We start from the raw sequence: 23,317 nt of genomic DNA on the forward strand, positions 1-23,317 counted from the left end.
ATGGCTCGCGCCTCGGTGCAATCGGACCACAGACAACCCCACGAGCGGGCAGGGGCATTTTAGTCCAGCTCAGCAGGGAATTGTGGACCAGAGTCGACAGAGAGAGGACAAAAAGGTAAAACCGTAAAACTAAAAGACACCAAAACGGGTGTTAAAGATAACCAAGGCAATTCTCCGAAGCGACAAATTCACTAATGACAATCGTCAGAGGCAAGGGCTTTGCATTCGTTCAACGCTTTTGCTGATTTTACTGTTTATTCAGCTCTCATGATTTTACACGATTAGTAATAACTCAGGCCTTGTTTAGTTGGAAAATTTGGGAATTTGGCTACTGTAGCACTTTCGTTTTTATTTAGCAATTAGTATTCAATCATGGACTAATTAGGCTCAAAACGTTCGTCTCGCGATTTCCAACCAAACTGTGTAATTAGTTTTTTTTCGTCTATATTTAATGCTCCATGCATGTATCGCAAGATTCAATGTGATGGATATTGTAGCACTTTTTGGGAAAACTTTTTGAAACTAAACAAGGCCTCAGGTCTCATGTTATCCAGCAAGTTGTAGCTCTAAAACACCATGGGAAAAGAATCTATGTGTTATGGCCGGAAGTAAGGCCATGTTTGTTCCAGGGATTAGAGACTAAAAAATGACTAAAAGCGAGACAAAATAATATGTTTGGTTTCAAAGACTAAAGAGCTAAACAAAGACTAAAATATCCTTCTTCTTTATTTTGACAGAGGTGAGGGAGGAGAGAGAGAAGGATAAAGGCTGTAAAGTTTGTCCATTAGTCCCAAAAAAACATCTTTCAAGGAACTAGTGGACTAGAGATTAAAAGTCTCTCTAATAGTCCCTCCTATTTAATTAAAAGAGACTAAAAAAGACTAAAAAATAATCTCTAGTATCTAGTTCCACAAAACAAAAAGACCCTAAGTCTCAGGAGCCCATCTGATATTTATTCAGGACAATGGTGGTCTACCAACTCACTCCGCTCTGCCCTGTGGGCATTCCATTGCCGTCTCAATTTTTCCTTTGCCTCGCAAGTCGCAAATTTTTTGAATGCCAAATTGTCGCTACATGTTTTGATTTGTCAATCATGAGGGACCTTTTGTCAGCCATCTGAGATATATTTCATCCATTTTTAATTATAAGACGTTTTTATATTTTTAGATACTCTATCCGTCCTATAATATACAGCCTGTTCGGGAGGCCGTATCATATCGTGTATTATTTACTGCTGGCTGGTTTGGTGTGAGAGAAAAACATTGTTCCTGCCTGAAAATTTACGATAGTTTACGAGCAAGCGAACAGGCTGATAGTGTATTCTAGCATTCAAAATTTGTCCCAAAATATAATACGTTTTAGAGGACAAAAACCAATTTTATATTAAATATTTTCTATTTATCAACCAATCACTATTAATCACGTTGATGATAGCGTCTGGTTAGAAAATAAAATGAGGGTGCATGTCTTTTATGTCCTCTCTTAATTTGTCTTAAAATTCTTAGAATGCACTATATTACAGGACAGATGGAGTACATTGTTTTTGCTATATATTTAGACTTAATGTATTCTGATGTATCTGAAAAAGCCAAAACATTTTATAATTTGGGATGTAAAGTAATACTTCATTACTTATTCATGCTGTTGTTCGCGTTGGAATTAACATGTTTATGTTTTCTCTTCCATATTTTTTTTAGAAAAACGCAGGCGCACGGTTGATAAACCGAAGCGGTCATGTCTGCTTTCTGCATATGACATTTCTCCTTAGATTGGACGCCTCATCTACCGATCAAACACCTATATATATCAGATTTAGGTTCGCGTGTCTTCGAAAAAAAATAGAGAAGACAGACAGGAACGTGGAGATTAAGAGATAATGATGAAAGAGAATACGATGGTGCTGTCGTGGAGGAGGGTAAGAAGTCAAGTGCACACCTCTGTCTGTCAGTGGTTGCGGCGTCGCTCTATTGCCGGCGTACCGACGGTCATTGCCACGCCAATCAATTTGTTTCAAGCACGTACGGACTGCCACTTTGCAACTACAATTAACCCTGTACATGGTCCGGTTTTACTGGTCTTTGGGCAAAACCCGGCCCAACCCGTGAAAGATGTTGTTCGGCGGTTAGGAACCAGCGGGTTCCACGGTTTCCATTTTGGTTCGATTGGTTCGGATCCATCAATTCGAGCAGTACTCCCAAGCGACGACAGCAACTGCACCAGCATCGCCGCCGCATCGGCTGCCGTGACCTTGTTCCATAGCTGAAGGCTGCTCATGCTTGGTCGCCGCAACTGTGGCCATGGACGCCTCCTTGAGCTTGAGCCTGAGCTCGGCGTCGCCATCGTCGTTGCTGCTGCGGCGCCGTTCCCGCAACGACGACGAACCTAACGAGGACGACATGGCTGAACTGCTGTTGGGGGATCGAGGACCAAGGGAACGACGGCAAGTCCGTTGTCCCTGTTGCGGCCGCAGCCGGCCTTCCCTCCTCAAGCGCCTTCTTTCTCGTCCGCGTTCTCGAGAAGCTCTTGATGCCGTTGTCGGTGTGTCGCAGGAGGCTCCTGAGATGCGTGACTACCTGCTGCCCACTGCGCGTGGAGCTGGAGGATCAGGCGCTCCTCATAGGCGGTGATGCGCTGTCGCCGGTGGTGAAGCTACGGGTGCCCATCTCGCCGGCGGCGGCTCGTCAGTCGAATCCTCAAGGAAGAAGACGGGTACCACGGTTTTGACCGTAACCAAACCAGCCCGTGCGTGGCCTAAAAAACGGTTTATTATGGGCTGGTTACTGGGTTGGGCCGGTTTTGTAACCGAACCATGTACAGGTCTAGCTCCAACCACAACGAAACAACTTTTTCCGCAGAGCTCACAAGAGTTTCGAAACGTTCTCGTTCACACCATCTTATTTTGTTATCATATATATACACCAAAGTACTCTTGTGAGTAGGTGGCAGTGTAGCACATTTTCGTATGGGTCTGAGCTGGGACATGATTTGCAAGATCCTTTTTGTAGAGATGTTTTTCTCTAATTTTTTTTTATCCTCTCAAGAAAGGCCAGGGACTGGATTTGCTGTTTTTCGTTCGGTTGTCAGTTAGTAGGAATGAAGGAGCAGCGACGGCAGCTGGCCAGAGTGGATGATCGGTTGGCACGAAAGCGATGGGATGGCCGAAACGAAAGTTGTACTAGTATAACAAATACTCCGGTGTATAAAGCCCGTGTTGAGTTGCCAGACCAAATTCCAAAAAAGTGCTACAATACCTATCACATCGAATCTTACGATACGTGTATGGAGTATTAAATATAGGCGAAAAAAACTAATTACATAGTTTGGTTGGAAATCACGAGACGAACGTTTTGAACTTGAACCTAATTAGACCATGATTAAACACTAATTACCAAATAAAAAAATACTACAGTAACTTAAAGTCCAAAATTCGCCCAGCTAAACACCCTCAAAACAACGCACTGGCTGCAGGGCGAGGACAGGATGGCAACTTCAGAGTAGGCAAGACTCGCTCGCCACCGACTGTCGACCGGCCGGCCGGCGAGCTCGATCGGCCTCCGTTTTTCCACTTTTCCTCGTTGCCTATGGACCTGTATAGCTTATAGGCTGCTTATGGTCAAAATAAGTTGAAATCAACAACTAAATGTCATATTTTTCAGTAGCTTATTCTAGCCATACTTATTTCCACAGCTCTCATTTATATAAAAAAACAGAAGTTGAATCAAACCAGCTTATTTTGATTGACGCTTTTACTTTATTGTGCAGCTTATCTAAAAAAACGTTTTCCCAAACATGCCTATAGCTGCTGGCTGGCTGGATTCCCCTGAACCACCCCCCATGGCCCCACCCGAGACAGACGCGTGAACGCATCGTATCGTTCTCGTCCGCGCCGCGAGGTGGACGGTCGACGGACGGACACTGGTAATTTGGGAGGAGAGCACCGTCCTGTGAATTGTGATCGTGCGAATCTGGCCTGCGCGATGGCATGTAGGAGTATTGTGGTTGGTCAGTGGCTGTGATTTTGTGCCGGCCTGTACCAGCGGTCGGCGTGATGATTTATCGAGCGCCACCGCTGGCCCGTGACAGCGGCCTGGCCTCCGTCGGCCGGCGTGAGTCACGACAACCGGACGGGACGGGTTTATTGTCGTTGTTTTGGGGGAAATAATATACGTACACTGGTTCCAACTGGAAATACTGGTTGATGAGGTGCTGATTAGTGCGCCGGCCGGCCGGCCGACGTTACGGCAGGGAAAACAAAAGGTTAACAACCAGTTGGATCGGTTCGGTTGGGCTGTCCATTTCTTTTTTTTTCAGCGAACTGACTGCCACAACTATGAACTGTTCATTTGATGGTTGATATAATTTTGTTACGAGAGAAAATAGTATACCATAGCTGATAAATCGAGCTGATAAATTCCAGCGAACCTGGCGTAGAGCTGCTGCCTGGGCAGTACGGAGTATTTCACAACGAAAAATACACATGACGAGCGATGAGCGCTCTAGCCAGTATTACTATATTATTCTCAGAAGACGTGCAGCAGACAGGGAAAAAGTTGGCCATTTGGTCGGGTGGGAGTGAAAGCAGTGCAAAGTGGCGTGTTCTTGAATCCTGACCTAGTGGCACGGCAACATGGCCTAAAAAAACAAAGGAACGCTGTAACGGATTAGCAGTACGCTATACACATCGGCAACGGCAATCATAGGACGCAAAGGGCGGCTGGCTTCAGGGATCTCGCTCACCTGCGTTCCAAACTAGTACATCACACGCGCCCTCGCGCGCGTCGGCCAGTCACTTGGTTAAGGCGTAGGTAAAAAATATGTTTAACAAATCTTAGAATCAGCGTCATGTGGAGGTAACTGAAAGGATCAAGATGCCCAAGAGGGGGGGATCAATTGGGCTAATTCTAAATTTTCTTGCAATAATCAAATCCTACGGTTAGCCCAATTAACTCCTTGTGTCTAGAAAAGTGTTTCTATTGATCTAACGCACAACAGACTTGCAACCTATATTCCAAACTTACTCTAGCATGGCAATTCTATGAATATAAAGACAAGTATTAAATTGTTCAAAGTAAATGCTCAAAGTAAATGAAGATAGAGGAACACGGCGATGTTTTACCGAGGTATCGGAGAGTCGTCACTCCCCACTAGTCCTCGTTGGAGCACCCGCGCAAGGGTGTAGCTCCCCCTTAATCCGCGCAAGGATCAAGTGCTCTCTACGGGTTGATTCTTCGACACTCCGTCAAGGCGAATCACCCAAAGCCGCTCACAACTTGAGTTGGGTCACCCACAAGCTCCGTCAGATGATCACCAAGCTCCTAATCACCACCAAGCCGTCTAGGTGATGACAATCACCAAGAGTAACAAGCACGAACTCTCACTTGACCACGCGAAGCCTAATGAGAAGATGGATGCACACTTGGCTACTCTTGATTCACTAATGAGGCTACTCTCTTGGATTCTCAAATCTCAATCACCTCACTAGGACATTGCTCTTCTTGGCACTCACAAATGTGTTTCTCAGCTGTTGGAATGAGCAAAAGTAACTCCACAAACGAGTGGAGCTTCTATTTATAAGGTAGCCTGAAAAACGAACCATTATGAGCTTATGCGGGGTGACCGGATGCTTCAGTCAGTTCAACCCGTATTCCAGTGATAATGTGTTGACCGGACGCTGGCAGGGTCCGATCACCACTGACCGGACGTGTCCGGTCGCATTAAACCCTTACTAGAACCTTACTGTACTCGATCGGACGCTGAACCCCCAGGGTCCGGTCAGTACTGATCGGACATGTTCGGTCGTAGATTCCCTTCTCTAGAACCTTACGGGAGTCGACCGGACGCTGCCTCTCAGCGTCCGGTCAGTTGACCACTCTAGCGTCCGATCGCATCGAACGCTAACTGCTTGATCAAATGAACTGACCGGACCCTGCGGCCAGCGTCCGGTCACACCGGAGCCAGCGTCCGATCAGCATTTGACCCTCCATTCACTTCCAACTCTCGATCATATATGAATGAAGTTAGCTCCAAATGATCTTAGGCATTCGTAGGAGCTACCTAGAGCTAGTTTTAACAAGTGTGCACCACACCTAACTCACTAGACTTATCTAGGTCAAGCTACCTGTCCATACCCCCCTTAATAGTACGACCAAAGGAAAAACAAAGTCCTAAACTACTCTAAGTGTCTCTTCAACTCCAATCGACACTTAGAACTAGTCATCCTTAACCTTATCGTCCATCCTTTGAAAACCGAAATGATTTCCATCGTAGGGGCATGTCCACCTCGATTGCCCAATCAATCTCCATTATCATGACCTAACTTAATTGTCTCTACAAAACACACGTTAGTCATAGTAATCTTATATTGACATTAATCACCGAAATCCAACTAGGGGCCTAGATACTTTCAATCTCCCCTTTTTTGGTAATTGATGACAATACCACCTCGAGTATGTGAAAGAGTGAGGTTTTTGATGGGCTTGGTTCATATAAGCTTTTGTCAATAAGAACAAAAGGGTTAGGTAAGCTTATATGACCCAAGCCAACACGATGTACTCAAAGGATATGAATTAAGCAAGAGTACAAATAACAAAGCTCATTTGCATTGAAGTATAAATGCAGAAGCAAAGGCAAATGAGCATAACACAAGTGATATGACATATAAATAATGTAAAGTAGAGAGCACACATGTCATAAATCACAATGATGTAGATAGCACTATCACATAGATATAATAGTATGTATGAAGGTAAACACATGAATGCATAAACGTAATAGAGTATCACATAAATAAAACTCCAAATGTATATAATAAGCTAATACTAGATAACTAGCTCCCCCTAAATGTCGCTCCCCCTAAGTCTACATACTCGAATGCATAAACATAATAGAGTATCACACAAATAAAACTCCAAATATATATAATAAGCTAATACTAGATAACTAGCTCTCCCTAAATGTCGCTCCCCCTGAGTCTACATACTCGAACCCTCTCCCCTTTGGCGTCAAACACCAAAACCTAAGGGTCGGTCGGTGGGGCTGCAGCGGACGAGCCAGGCGCTGAAGTACGTGGAGCAAGATGAAACTGGGCGCCATCATCATCTGACCCTGAGCTCTGTACTGACTAACCCTCTGTGGCTAGAAGTGTCTCTAAAGCGGTCTGGGTCTGAGCTAGGGTAGGTGCTGCCTGTGATGCTGCTAGGACGTCTATCGTAGGATCAGAAGAGGCGACAGACGAAGGGAGCCTCTGAGTAGTCATGATGACTGGAGCTATTGTAGAAGGACCAGTGGCATACATATGTGGCGGTGTAGGCATGCTGATCAACTCGCTAAAGGATGCTCCAAGACTCCTGGAGACTGACGTGTTAGGCATAAAAAGTGAGGATAACTGCTCTGGTGTGAAGCCCATCTGAAATGGTATGAACTGCGGGGCTACCACGGGTAAGGACAACCACTAGGACACCTGAACTGTGGGTGATGCAAATGGAGCTGGAGGCTATCCCTGACTCTGAAGCCCACTAGGCTGTACTGCTAGAGTCATCGTAGTGGTGGCAGGCTGAGCAAGCTAGGGCAAAAAATGTAGCTGTGGGGCCCCCAGTGCTGTTACTACATGCTGCATGAATCCCATAAGCTACTGCTGCATGAGTAACTACTGCTGATGCATCTGCTGCTGCTGCTGAAGGAGCTACTGCTGTCGCTGGAACTCGTCCTGACGAGCCTAAAACTGTGCAAAGTTGACAGCGATCTCCTGAGCCTGTCGTGCCTAATCTTGCTGCATCCGCTCAAGAATAGCAATCAAGGCGGGGTCCGTCTACGGTGCAGGTGGAGCTGAGCTAGAACTACCGGCCTCTGCATCGTGTCTGCATGGAGACATATGAGGAATCGGTAAATAATCATCATCCGAGCTGTCACTAGACTCTATCGCCTTCTGCTGTGCCTCAAGCTGTTCCTCCTCAGTAGTGGCTATGCCTCTGATAATCTCGTCCTGCTGAGCTACTGACTCTGGAATATCTGGATGATGGCTAGGCTGAGTGGGTGCCTATGGTGTGCTATGTCTAATCCTCTGTGCCATGTTATATGCTGGAAACTCTATGGTGGCACCTTTATACTCGACAACCATCTCTAGGGTCCTGACCTGCACAGACTTGAGCATCAAGAATGTGATCCAATGTACATATGGAAGCTGTCTGCGACCCTTGAAGCCCTCAGCTATAGTATCCTCTATCTCTAATAGAAGGAGGTCCCAAATATCGAACACGGTCTGCTGCATCAGGGTGTTGAGGAGCCAGAGCTATAGGCGAGTCAGACCCTCTCTGTATCCCAACCTAGGAAGAAGTGTCCTCCTAATGATGGCATCTAGCACTCAAGCTATAGGAGTAAGGTCACTAGGGTTCCTCCTCGACCCATCACTAAAGGGCTCCTTGAAGCAATGGCGCACAAGATCTATAGGGGGCACCATCCCTCCATGAGGACGCCTAGGAGGCTCCTGCTGTCTATAACATACCTTATGCAATCTGATAGGCTGATCCTATAGCCTCAGTATCTCCCTAACCCTAAAACTTATCACCCTGTAGTCTCTATTGTTGAATGCAAAGTGAATGAAGTTATGATGCGGGTCAACATAGAGCAAAGCATAAAACTACCGAACCCAAGATGGTACATATACTCCTGTCCAACTAATCAGATCTGTCAGCCTTGGCAAATATGACAAGTAGGGGCAGATATACTCTCTGACTACTGCCATAATAGACTCTATACTACATACCTGCTGAGATCTGAACACTGCCCCACTATTGAGATAAGCATTATAGAAATCCTCCTAGAGCGGTGTATAGAAACCCTTTGCTGCTCTCTCATCCCTCCTCGAAGGGAACCACACGTCAAACTCAACAAACCTTAGCTAGCGAACCTGTCTGGCTATGGTGGCCCTCAAGTCAAGATGTACCACTGGAGACAGACCCTGTGGTCTAGGCAGTGGGCGTGAACCCCTGTGCTGTGTAGCTAGCCTCGGTGGAACTGTAGCACTAGTACGACCAGAGCGGCGTAGCTAGAGTGCCTGCTCGGTCTCCTCGGCCTGTTGTCCCTCTTGAGTCTCCTGAGCTGGCTGAGGCTCTGCTGGTGGGGGGCTACTGTTGTGGCTCCTGCTGAGACTCCCCCTAACGCTGAGGCTCCTCAATAGCCAGATGACGTCCTGCCATCATGACAGTCCTAGATGGACTACCATGAAGTCGCTCAATCTCCCTAAGTCTGCCCTGCGCGTCTGGTGCCAGATGATATGCTATGATAACTCCACTACGAGCACCACCTCTCTCAACACGCTCTACGGACTCAGCGACTGCTGCTGCTCTCGCTGTCTCTGCATCGGGGTACTTGTGCTTCTTGGATGTAACCTGCTTTGTTGCCTTGCCTTTGGTTCCTGCGGGCAGGCAAGGCAAGGGCCTCCAATCGTCATCTCCTGGACCACCACCAATGTTCTTCGTGCGAGCCAACTGATCTGACAAGAGGATGAACTGCCGCTAACGAAGATCAACTGTCAAACTGACACTCCTAAGGCTTGGCCTCGATCCGTACTCGCGAACTTGGCTCCGAGTTAACTGACAACTGCCACAAGAACATCAACGGCACCGACTCGCTGCACGATGGAATAGATGGATATACAAATAAATACAATATATCTAATAGATGCGAAAACCCTAGGAAGCAAGCAATGTAGGTATGAAATTGAGGCGATGGGCTTTCTACCTGATGAACCGGTGATCCGAGAAAAGAAGAGACGTCACGCGGGGAACCTCGGAACCGGCTAGGGTTAGGGTTGGCGAAGCACTTCGATGAATCTACGGCCCTGGATGATTTAGGTCAAAGCATTGAAAATTGAAAGGTTCAAGATCAAGCAGAGTGGATGCTATGGCCTTACCAACGAGGAGGCAGGGCTAGGGCATGGCAGGTGCTGGCTTGGATGGCTCTCGGTGGCTGGCCCGAGCACTGCTGGCATGGCGGATTGGCACGGTGGAGGCGTGGGAACACGGCAAGGTCGAGCGGATGCGGCTGTAAGGATGAGCGCTCGGTCGCGGGAGGCGTGCGGCTGCGGTGGCGCAAGGTGCTTGGTGCGGGCAGTCGTGGACAGAGGCGAGCGTGGGCAGCACTCTGGTGACAAGGATGCTCGGCGGTGTGGAAGAGCTGCGGCGGTGCGGAGCTTAGGCACGAGAAAGTTGCGGCAGCGTATGGGGTTAGGTCAAGATGCACGCGACGGCTATGGTTAAAAGAGGACCCCAACATGACAGAATAGGAAATGGAAGAAGAGTCCTAATGCCGCACGAGATCCACTGATCGGACGCTCTGATGGTAGCGACCGGACGCTACCACCCAGCGTCCGATCGATTCCAGAGAGGTCCAATTCCTCTAGAATCGTGACCGGACGTGTTCGGTGGTCCATGACCGGACGCAGGCAGGGTCCGGTCAGTTGCCTTGAACTCCATGTAGATCGACCGGACGCTGGATCCCTTCCTGACCGGACACACAAACGCAGCATCCGGTCACTCCTTCAGCTACAGTTCACCTCCTGTGAACTGACCGGACGCTGGACTGCAGAGTCCGATGCAGCGTCCGATGGTCCTTTTCCAGCAAATCTTCGAAGTTCCTTCGTGCTGCCTGTTCCCAATTAAGTCCCAACTTAAATAAGATCCAAATAAATACCAATTGGGACTGATGTGAGTGACCTCTCTTAAACCCTCATATTTTTCAAAATATTTTGCCTTAGGCTATAATTCTTTTTAAGAAAATAGGCAATAAGAGGGCAAATGGAACAAAACGACAAAACAACATCCATGCATATGCAATACTTTGTAAGTAAATCTAGTTGCTTGTCAAGTTTGATCTAAGGGTAAGCTTCTTCGCATGCTTTTCGGCGGTTATCTTAACCATGTTAGACAAGCCCTATATGCATTGCCAAAAATTAAACATGTTGTATATTACAATGAATGCAAGGGACAATACAAGCTCAATTTTTAGTAAAGTTGCTAAAGTCAAGTACATTGAGCTCATTCCGCAGTCTACAAAATGTAGCCTCATCTAACAGTTTAGTGAAGATATCTGCTAATTGATCTTCAGTTCTTACACCTTCTAGTGATATATCATTTTTAGCAATATGATCTCTTAGAAAGTGATGGCGGATATCTATGTGCTTGGTGCGAGAGTGTTGAACTGGATTGTTTGCAAGTTTTACTGTACTTTCATTGTCGCACAAAATAGATACCTTTTCTAGAACTATACTATAGTCTAGCAAAGTTTGTTTCATGTATAATATTTGTGCACAACAAGCACCTATGGCAATGTATTCTACTTCGGCGGTGGACAAAGCTACACTATTTTGTTTCTTGGAGGACCAAGATACAAGTGATCTACCAAGCAAATGGCACCCTCCGGATATGCTCTTTCTATGAACTTTGCATCCAGCGTAATCCAAATCGGAATAGCCAATTAATTCAAATATAGCTCCTTTGGGATACCAAAGGCCAATGCTTGTGTGTGCTTAAGATACCTAAGGATTCTTTTTATGGCAATTAAATGTGTTTTCTTAGGATTAGCTTAAAATCTAGCACACATACACACACTAAACATGATGTTGGGCCTAGATGCGGTTAAATATAACAAGCTACCAATCATAGAACGGTAGAGAGTTTGATCAACCGGGTTACCTCCCTCATCTAGGTCGAGATGTCCATTGGTAGGCATTGGTGTCTTGATTAGCTTGCATTCATCCATCTTGAATCTCATGAGAAGATCTTTTGTGTATTTCTCTTGAGTGATGAAGATGCCTTCTTTCATTTGCTTGACTTGAAAACCAAGAAAGAATATAAGCTCACCAATCATTGACATCTCGAACTCCTTCGACATCAATTCACCAAATTCTTTGCATGAGTCTTCATTTGATGATCCAAAGATGATATCATCAACATATACTTGACAAATAAAGATATGCCCATCAAGCTTCTTGGTAAATAGTGTGGTATTGACCTTCCCAATAGTGAAGCCCTTCTCAATGAGGAAGTCTCGAAGGCGCTCATACCAAGCTCTTGGGGCTTGTTTAAGCCCATATAGTGCCTTGGACAACCTATAAACATGATTAGGATATCTAGGATCTTCAAACCCGAGAGGTTGATCAACATAGACTAGTTCATTAATAAAGCCATTTAAAAATGCACTTTTCACATCCATTTGATATAGTTTCATTTTATGATGTGATGCATATGCAAGTAGGATATAGATGGCTTCTAATCTTGCAACCGGTGCAAAGGTCTCTCCAAAATCCAAACCTTCAACTTGGGAGAACCTCTTTGCAACTAGTCTTGCCTTGTTCCTCACAACAACACCTTGATCATCTTGCTTGTTGTAGAACACCCACTTTGTTCCAATGACTCTTGCATCTTTTGGTCGCTCTTCAAGCGTCCAAACTTCATTATGAGTGAAGTTGTTCAACTCTTCATGCATGGCATTGATCCAATCTAGATCTTTAAGAGCTTCTTCTACCTTGGTAGGCTCATAGCAAGAGACAAAAGAGTGATGAGCAATAAATGAAGTAAGTTTTTGAGACCAAGTCATTACACCCTTTGATGGACTCCCTATGATAAGATCTTATGGATAATCTTGTAGGAGAGGTGTATTTCTTCTATTGACCACTTGAGGAGGAGGTTGTGGAGCATCAACATCTTGTGCTTGTACCACCATTTGCTCATGGGAGATATGAGTATCTTCATTTTCTACTCTCCCCTCTTTTTCACCATCTTGTGGCATACTTGATGAAGAAGGTTGATCAATGACTTGTACATCATCTTCATCATCTTTTGGCTTGATGTCTCCCACCGAAATGTTCTTCATAGTCTCTCTCAATGGTTCATCACCTACATCATTAAGATTCTCATATGCTCCTTAGGAGCCATTAGATTCATCAAATTCCACATCATATGTTTCTTCAACCAAGCCGGTGGCATGATTAAATACTCTATATGCTTTGGACTTTGATGAGTAACCAATAAGAAAACCAATATCACAATGTCTTTGGAACTTCCGTAGGTGTTGCTGCTTCTTGTAGATGTAGCATTTGCAACCAAATACCCTAAAGAAGGAGACATTCGGCTTCTTCTCATTGAGCAACTCATAAGGTGTCTTGCCAAATAACTTTTGAAGGAATAGGCGGTTGGATGCATAGCATACAGTGTTGATTGCTTCTGCCCATAGAGCTTCGGAGGTGTTGTACTCATCTAGCATTGTCCTTGCAAGAGTGATCAAAGTCCGGTTCTTCCTCTCAACTACACCATTTTGTTGAGGAGTATAAGTTGCGGAGACTTCATGCTTGATCCCAACTTCATCACAATAAGCTTCATTGTTTGTATTGTCAAATTCTTTTCTGTTGTCACTTCTTATCTTCTTGAGCTTCACTTCAAATTCATTTTAAGCTCTCTTGGCAAACTTCTTGAAGCAAGATGCAACTTTGAATTTGTCATGAAGGAAGAATACCCATGTATACCTTAAATAGTCATCAACAACCACAAGACAATAAAGATTCCCTCCCAAACTCTTGTATGTTGTTGGTCCAAATAAATCCATATGTAGGAGTTCTAGCACTCTTGTGGTTGACATGAAAGCTTTGGTTGGATGAGTATTTGCAACTTGCTTGCTGGCTTGACATGCACTACAAAGCTTATCCTTTTCAAACTTCACATCATTCAACCCTCTCACCAAATCATTCTTCATAAGCTTCTTGAGTGAACTCATCCCAATATGAGCAAGTCTTCTATGCCATAGCCACCCAAGTGTTGTTTTGGTGAATAGGCAAGTCTTCAAATTTGCATCTTCGGAGGTGAAATCTACTAGATATAAGTTGTTGTATCTAAATCCATTGAATATCACTTGATTGTCATCTACCTTGGATACAACAATCTCCTTCTCGGTGAACAAGCATTGGAAACCAAGATCACACAATTGTCCAATGGATAGCAAGTTGAAGCTCAATGAAGCAACATAGAGCATATTGGAGATGGAATGATCATTTGATATTGCCACTTTGTCCAATCCTTTAACCTTGCCCTTTGAGTTATCTCCAAATGTTATTTTCTCTTGTTCATCTACCTCTTCATCTAGTGAGGTGAACATACGAGGATCACCAGTCATATGTTGAGTGCAACCACTATCAATAACCCAATGACTTCCACCGGTCTTGTAGTTCACCTACACACAAGAGATTCAAGCTTTAGGAATCCAAACTTATTGAGGGCCCTTCACTTTCTCAATAAGTGACTTAGCCACCCAAATCTTCTTAGGCCTATTCTTGTTAGGAGGTCCTAAGAACATGACTTTCATCTTCCCACTAGAGTCCTTTCTAAGCATGTAGTGAGCATTGAAGGTAAAGGGTCTAGCATGCTTGGGCAAGGGTTGTGGCGGTGGAGTTTTATACTCATGAGCAAAGTGGCCTTCTTGTCCATACTCAAAGCATCTCTTTGGCTTTGGCTTTGGCTTTGATTGTTGTTGTTGAACTTGAGCCTTTTTTTTCTCTACACTTGCCACATATCCAATGCCACTTCTATCCATCTTCATGACGGTGTTCATGAGTAGCTCACTTTGGAGGTGCTTGCCTCTAGCAAACTTGCTCAACCTAATCTTGAGATGCTCTTTCTCTAACTTGAGCTTCTTATTTTCTTCCTTTAGAGCATCATCTTTCTTCTCTTCCTTGAGCTTCTTGTTTTCTTCTTTGAGCTTCTCATTCTCTAGAATCAACTCTTTATCATGATCAAGAGTTTCTAGCACAATGATATTGTGGCTTTTCATTTCTTCAATATCTTTCATGAGCTTTTCATTTGTGTTCTTGAGCTTGACATATTCATCATAGTCATTGCACTCAACCACTTGCTTGCCTTTGCCACTAGATCCTTGCTCAATGCTCTCATCAATCAAATCATCACATGATGTAGCTATATCAATCTTAACAACATGGTTAGTAGCATCATGTGGCTCATTTGGTAAAAATTCTTAAGCAATAACAAGTGTATCATGATTGATCTTAAGAGTAGTGTATTAATCTTTTAGCTTGTTGTGGCTAGTGATGAGCTCATTATGCACCCACTCAAGTTTATCATGTTTATCTTTAAGCTCTTTCTTAGAAGATTTGAGCTCCTTGAGTTTGGATGATATAGAATCATTTGTTTCTTTGAGCTCAACATTAGCCTTTTCTAATGTATCACATTTTGCTAAGAGTGAATTATTTTTAGCATCAAGCTTTTCATTTTTAGCTCTACTCTTCCTAATAATCTTAGTGTATTTTCTTAGTATTTTAACAAGATCATCATATGAAGGTGAATCATCGTCATCGCTATCGCTATCACTATCATCATCACTAGCATGTTCATCATCACTACTATCACCATCATTTGATACCTTGAGTTCACCCTTGGCCATAAGACATAGGTGTGTAGAGGATGATAGCGATGGTGGCAGTGAAGATGAAAGATCAATAGCAATGGTGGCCACCTTCTCATTGTCACTATCATCATCGGATGATCCACTTGATGAATCAATGTCCGTGAGCCAATCATCAACGATGTAGGCCTTTTCACTCTTCTTCTTCTTGTGGAAGTCTCTCTTTTTGCCATCTCTCTTCTTGTATGGCTTGTTCTTCTTCTTCTCATCTTCATCTTCATTGCTTGAGTCATCTTTCTTGCCCTTGTTCTTGTTCTTGAACTTGTCTTTCTTGGGCTTTGTGCATTGATGAGCGAGATGGCCAAGTTCGCCACAATTATAGTAATCCATCTCAGAGATAGACTTTCTTCTTGAGCTTGTGAAGAACTTCTCCTTCTTGCCATCAAACTTGATGCCACTCTTGTTGAGCTTCTTTAGCATCTTGGCGGTCTTCTTCACCATGAGAGCAAGACTTTCATCATCAACTTCATCTTCACTTGAGCTTTCATACTCAAGTCTTGCCTTGCCCTTCTCTTGGCTAGCTTTGAATGCTAAGTCTTTGTCTTTCTTCTTGTTAGAGGATGAGCCATCTTGTGGCGTGATGTGCTTGTACATCTCATGAGCATTGATCTTTCCCAAGATTTGTGTCGGTGTAGCGGCGGAAAGATCACCTTGATGTAGCACGGTCACAATATGCCCATATTTGTCAATGGGGAGGACACTCAAGATCTTTCTCACAACATCGGATGGTGACATTTGAGTAAGTCCAAGCCCATTGACTTCCTCTATAAGAACATTTAAACGTGAGTACATCTCATTAGCATATTCTTTGGGAAGCATCCCAAATGAATTTAACTTTTTTATTACAAGATGATAGCGTTCCTCACGCTCACTCTTGGTTCCCTCATAGAGCGCACAAATGTCTGACCATAGTGCATAGGCGTCTTTGTGGTTCCTTACGCGGTTGAACACATCTTTGCAAAGGCCTCTAAAGATGGTGTTGCGAGCCTTTGCATTCCATTTTTCATAATTAGCCTCATCGCCTTGTAGGTTAGTAGCATCTCAAGGTTTTAGGAAGCCTTGTGAGGCGGCTCTAAGGATACCAATGTCTAGAGCTTCTAAGTACGCCTCCATGCAAAATTTTCAATATGGAAAGTCATCTTCCTCAAAGATAGGAGGAGGTCCATCCCCATGAGACATCTTGCTCTAAGCGGTTAAGCTTAAAAACATGAGCATGAGGCTCTGATACCAATTGAAAGGATCAAGATGCCCAAGAGGGGGGGTGAATTGGGCTAATTCTAAATTTTCTTGTAATAATCAAATCCTACGGTTAGCCCAATTAACCCCTTGTGCCTAGAAAAGTGTTTCTATTGATCTAACGCACAATGGACTTGCAACCTATGTTCCAAACTTACTCTAGCATAGCAATTCTATGAATATAAAGATAAGTATTGAATTGCACAAAGTAAATGCTCAAAGTAAATGGAGATAGAGGAACGCGGTGATGTTTTGCCGAGGTATCGAAGAGTCACCACTCCCCACTAGTCCTCATTGGAGCACCCGTGCAAGGGTGTAGCTCCCCCTTGATCCGTGCAAGGATTAAGTGCTCTCTACGGGTTGATTCTTCAACACTCCGTCGCGGCGAATCACCCAAAGCCGCTCATAACTTGAGTTGGGTCACCCACAAGCTCTGCCAGATGATCACCAAGCTCCTAATCATCACCAAACCATCTAGGTGATGGCAATCACCAAGAGTAACAAGCACGAACTCTCACTTGACCACACGAAGCCTAATGAGAAGATGGATGCACACTTGGCTACTCTTGATTCACTAATGAGGCTACTCTCTTGGATTCTTAAATCTCAATCATCTCACTAGGACCTTGCTCTTCTTGGCACTCTAAAACATGTTTCTCAGCTGTTGGAATGAGCAAAAGTAACTCCACACATGAGTGGAGCTTCTATTTATAAGGTAGCCTAAAAAACGAACCATTATGAGCTTCTACGGGGTGACCGGACGCTCTGGTTAGGTTGACTGGACGCTCCGGTCAGTTCAACCCACATTCCAGTGATAATGTGTTGACCGGACGCTGGCAGGGTCCGATCACCACTGACCGGACGTGTCTGGTCGCATAAAACCCTTACTGGAACCTTACTATACTCGACCGGACACTGAACCCCCCAGGGTCCGGTCAGTACTGACCGGACGCATCTGGTCGCAGATTCCCGTCTCTAGAACCTTACTAGAGTCGACCAGACGCTGCCTCTCAGCGTTCGGTTAGTTGACCACTCCAGCGTCCGATCGCACCGAACGCTAACTGCTTAATCAAATGAACTGATCGGACCCTACGGCCAGCGTCCAGTCGCACCGGAGCCAGCGTCCGGTCAGGATTTAACCCTCTATTCACTTCCAACTCTCAATCATATGTGAATGAAGTTAGCTCCAAAGGATCTTAGGCATTCGTAAGAGCTACCTAGAGCTAGTTTTAACAAGTGTGCACCACACCTAACTCACTAGACTCATCTAGGTCAAGCTACCCGTCCATACCCCCCTTAATAGTATGGCCAAAGGAAAAATAAAGTCCTAAACTACTCTAAGTGTCTCTCCAACTCCAATCGACACTTAGAACTAGTCATCCTTAACCTTGTCGTCCATCCTTTGAAAACCAAAACGATTTCCATCATAGGGGCATGACCACCTCGATTGCCCAATCAATCTCCATTACCATGACCTAACTTAATTGCCTCTACAAAACACACGTTAGTCATAGTAATCTTGTATTGACATTAATCACCGAAATCCAACTAGGGGCCTAGATGCTTTCAGTAACCAAAAATAAAATTACAGCAGGCACCTTTTTTCACCACCCTGGAAAAAAACTCGGGCACTTGGAAGTCGAGGGCTCCAGAGGTATTCTGAGGCCGGACCAACAAACAGGAAGCTACATTAGAGAAAGCTAAATCAACAAGGGAACACTAGGAATCTACCATCTCATCTTGCAATTCGCTAGGGGCAATGAGGCCTAGAATGGCAAGCATCCATTGGCGCTCCCGTTCTCTTTGGGCGGCAGCCTCTTCCGCGTATAGATCCTTGTTATCCTGAAATCACAAGACAAGCAACCACAAACATGAATCACAAGACAATTTGCACAAAATCACTTGTGTAAACAAAAAGGGAGCAGGATCGAAATTCATCACTAATCTGTTGGTGGAACTAAGGGCCTATCTGGTCCATAAGTACATAAAAACAATAGTATATGGTAAGCAAGAAATGCATCCTTATTCCTAGAGCCTAGTTGTGGTAGTCTGTCACATCCCTATTTATCTATTTTGGTTTTGCGTCAAATGCATATAATTAGGATAAAGGTTATGGCAAGCGAAACTAAGGAGGTTACCTGAGCTGAGAACTCCTTCGACTGCACCAGGAAGTCTCTAATATGGTTTTTGAAACTTGGAAGATCATGTTGTGAACTAAGAAAGCCATCTACAAACTTGGTCACCTGTCCAATGAATCTTGTTAGGTTTGTGGTGACTCATGGCACAACCCAAGAAGTGCGGCTGCAATCGTACCTAGGTTACCGTCATGTTAGGGAATGATGTTCCTAATAGTTTTATGGTGTAATCTCGAACAAAGATGGCACTATCTGTATATTGATATGGTACTAAAGAAGCATCCCATAGAGGGTCTATTAGACCATCAACCTACATATTAGCAAATCCAATAATTAGATGAACAAATAAAATGATTGGTTACAGGGAGGATGAATATAAGCATACCACACAAAATAAGTGTTGTAGCACCAAAACATGAAGCTTGAAACCAGGTTTGTGGAATGTGTCTATGAGAACTGCAAAAATCTCTTGCTCAATTATTAAAAAGTAGGTTTTGTAGAATTGATTTTGGAATCCTAAAGCCTGCAAACAGATCACATGGGATAGTTAGCTTCCATATAGCTATATGATGACAACATTGGATGGAATATGTTTTCCTACCTAAAATTTTTTAAAAATTTCCAACAATAGACTAAGGCCAGTCTCTGCAATATTTCTCTCTATATGTTTGAATGCCCAATTAATCGAATCGATCACAAGCTTCAATTGCTGAAATAGAAAGTCAAATGATAACCATAAATAACATAAGAGTTGAAGTTGACAATATCTCACATCATAAATTCACATCAAGACCTCAAAATAAAAAGGGTTACTACTAACCAGACTTGAAAGCTAGATTAATGCTTGGAAGCAATTAGTACCAATTGCATGAAGCAAAGAACAAAATTTGAGGCAGTGCTCAGGATAATCTTCAAAGTTCTTAGTAATCATCTGGTAAGAGAGAGAATAAACAACAAAATGGTACGTAAAGATGTACTTGAAAACAAAATTAGTAACAAAAGCAACTTAGTAATAGTATTCCTACCTCAAGAGTGCACTAGAAAACAGCCTCAAATATATGAGGCACATCCTCAAGCATTTCCCCTTTGCATAATTGTCAAGTTCTGAGTAAAAGGGATAGAGGGAATCCAAATGCAAAATATGTACTTAGCATTTCACAGGGGGCATTGAGGAGGCCGTGCGGAGGATGTGGGAGAGGAAGGAGGCCACTAGGCTGCGGGCGCTGTGGCCTCGCACTCACCGTTGCCTCGGGAGGGAAGGGGAGAGAGGGAGAGTAAGGGTAGGGAGGGCAGAGGAGGAGGATGAGGAGGATGGGCGCCGCTGCAGATCGGTCATAGTAGGCGGGCGGCGCTGGGTGTAGCACCACAATAGAGCAGAGGGAAGCAAAGCAGCGGGACAAGATGCGTAGGAGGCAGTGGGTAGCGCTGTGAGACGGATCCAGCCATGGAGGCACTAGATCCACCAGATCCGCCGGTTTGGGCCTCCACCAGCAACGTAGACCGAGCCGACCAAGCTACATCGACGTCTGTCCCCGGCGCCGGCATGGGAAGGGGAGGGGGAGGAAGGGAGAGAGCGAACCCTAACATGTGCAACTGTTGGGCAGTTGAGGGCAGTGGCCAGGCCTCCCGCAGAAGTGCCGGCGGTGGTTGCGGGCCGTGTCGCCTCGGCTGCGCGCACCGGTTGCCGTCGTCCTGGCCGCATTGGGAGAGAGAGGTAGCGAGTGGAGAGGAGAGAGAGGGGTGGGGAGTGCATGGCGTGGGGGTGTGGGGGAGGGGGAGGAGGAGGGCGTTCGCACCTGCGACAGCCCGCCGGTGTGCTCCGCGCACGGTCGCCATGGTGGCATGGATGGAGAGAGGGAGAGAGAGAGAGAGAGCAGAGAGGAGGAGAGCGTCGGGGTCGAGGAGAGACAGGAGGCTTTCGCAGGGGGGTGGAGTACTGTAGAAAACTTCGGAGGCAATCTACACCGTCGGTCGTAGGATCGGACGGGCAGGGAAATTTCGGGCGACGTGGCTAGCCTGGCTGGCGGCCAAAGCTCGCCGGCTTAATGATAGTAAATGCGCTCTACCACTCCGGGTTCTAGACACCGAAATGCCATTTCTTCATGTGATCATGTCTGAATAAATAGGGTAAAGTATACTTTTCAACCTCCAACTCGCATTGAAGTTCGATTTTCAACCTTCAACTATACAACCGGATAATAGACACCCTCCAACTGTCAGAACTGAACAAATTTGGTCATTCCCTGGTTTCAAAAGCGGTTTTCTATTTTTCTAATAATAATAAAATCTGGTTCGATTCCTAGAAATTGTCTAATCAATTAATTTTAAATTATAAAATGAAGAAGGGATTAAAGAAAATAATAAACTAGTTCATGTTTTCTTCTAAAAATGTTATATATATGTTGATGCTATATTTAGAATTGTTTTAAATTTTGCACGAAATTAAATTGTTCGCTTTCTGTTCTTTTACACGACAGTTCCCTGCCTTTGTCTCAGCGCACACCGGGTGCCAAGCCTTGCTTTTGGCCGAAAACAACTCGAGAGGCAGACCGCGAGCACCAAGCCCTGTATTAATGTATATAGTAGCATTGCTATCCCTCGCTAGCATTTATTTTAGATGAAACTAGTACTTTTTAAAAAAAATGTTCTCTACTTGTTTATTGTTTTAGAATTGTTTATTTATGTTCCTATTGCTTTATTGCTCATTGTCATGTTTGTTATTATATTTAAAACAAGTAAGATCTAAACAATTTTAAAGAGGTAAATGCATCATAGGTCCTTGAACTTGTCTTAGGGTGCCACTTAGGTCCACAAACTCTCAAATCGTACTTCTGACACCCTAATATTGTTTAAGTATGCCACTTAGGTCCATAACTCATCAGAACAAGGTTTTGGCTGACATGGCGTGGACAACGTGGTGCAAGCGAACATGAGCCACGCGTGAGCTTGGTTTGGGGCGTGCAAATAAGTAGAGAGCCCCCCATTTCTTTTCTTATCCTTCATTTCCCCTCCTCTTACTTTTTCCTTCTCTGTTTGGCTCTCTGCCCGAACTCCAAGCCGCCTTGTCGATCTACTCCATGGCACCACCAGGGAGCACGTCGTGCTCCAATAGGCGTGCGGGCGGCCTTCCCCTCATCCTGTGCACCGAATGCGGCAGTTGAATGGTGGTGAGGCACGTTTCCATGCAGCCATGGAGTGGAGGGAAGGTATTCTACTGTTGCCCAGATCAAAAGGTGAGTTAGGGTTTGATGATTCAAATCTTTGGCACTTGAATTGTTGTGTCCTTGTTGCAATTGAGTTGGATTTGGTTATTTTGGTAGAGGGATGGCAGCGGGTGTCCATTTTTCTACTGGGAAGCAGACTACATCAAGCACATCTTAAAGATGTTGAAGGAAGGTGGCAATGGCACATGTGAAGCCTAGTCCAAAGGAGAATCAAACCTACGTCCCTATGCTGGCCTGATGGACAATGCAGTGGCCAACAAAGCTCAAAGAAATCAAGGGAAGGACCAAGACGTAGTTCGTTTGCTGAATGTGATATGTGTTCTCTGTGTGTATAGTGTTGGCACTTGTGTTAGTTGTGGTTGTTCAGTTGTGCAAATAAACTTAGTCACAACTGTGTAAGAGTACTCATTGTGTAATATGAACATCAGAAGCAAAGGAAACCATCCTTTTTATTTCAATTTTTCATCTATTTCATAGTTCACCTGATAGCAGTAATAGCATCCATGTGCACATACACTGTTTTGGTCAGTGATTCATGTGATGATCTAAACAAAAGACTATTGCCCACCATCTCAAACATTGTTTTGGGGCCATGATAAGCTTTACAAAATATTTTACAGCACAATCTAAAGCCTTACGCTGGTGCTGAATAAAAGCATAGGACTACACAAAAGCACAAAAGGACTTGTCATCTTCTACTGCTTGTCTGTAGACTTTGGAGATGAGGTCTTCTTCTTCTTAGGGTCTCCTCCCTTCTTCTGCTGACCTTTGGACTTGTCACCCTGCTTTGGCACTTCTCTTAGATGATATTGACCTCCCCAACTTTGATGCAGTTGTAGGTGACAGTGGTCTTATGGTTGGTAGGTTTGTTCCAATGAATGCGAGGCTGGCATGGGTTCCTATTGCCTCACCATGCTGCTGGTCTATGAAGACTAAGAAAACAAGTGTATGCAGTCATCTTCGATGATGGGCAGGCCAACCTCAGCAATTGGAAAAGACAGTTCAAGGAGGATCTTGACCATGTTTGTACAAAGGCCAAGCCAAGTAGATAGGTTGCGCTAATTAACCGGAATGATAATTTCACTTAGTTTTTTTGTTTCTTTTCTCCTTTGGGCATTATGGCCTTGTACTTTTTCTTCTTTTGTTGCTCTTATGTATAGAACTTTCTTTCTTTTAATTGAAATCCAAAAAAATATCAGGTAGGGGCTTTCCCTACTGAATAGATAAAAAAGTGTTTGTTAAATGTGATAATAGTAG

At 44.4% G+C, this 23,317-nt stretch overlaps 1 pseudogene; it reads right to left on the reverse strand.

Moving 5' to 3' along the window:
* Window positions 1–18,420: 18,420 nt before the first annotated feature.
* Window positions 18,421–20,672, reverse strand: LOC136470513 (protein EXPORTIN 1A-like; annotated as a pseudogene).
* Between the last annotated feature and the right edge of the window lie 2,645 nt (window positions 20,673–23,317).

Source organism: Miscanthus floridulus, chromosome 8, assembly GCF_019320115.1.
Source record: "Miscanthus floridulus cultivar M001 chromosome 8, ASM1932011v1, whole genome shotgun sequence".
NCBI lineage: Eukaryota > Viridiplantae > Streptophyta > Magnoliopsida > Poales > Poaceae > Miscanthus > Miscanthus floridulus.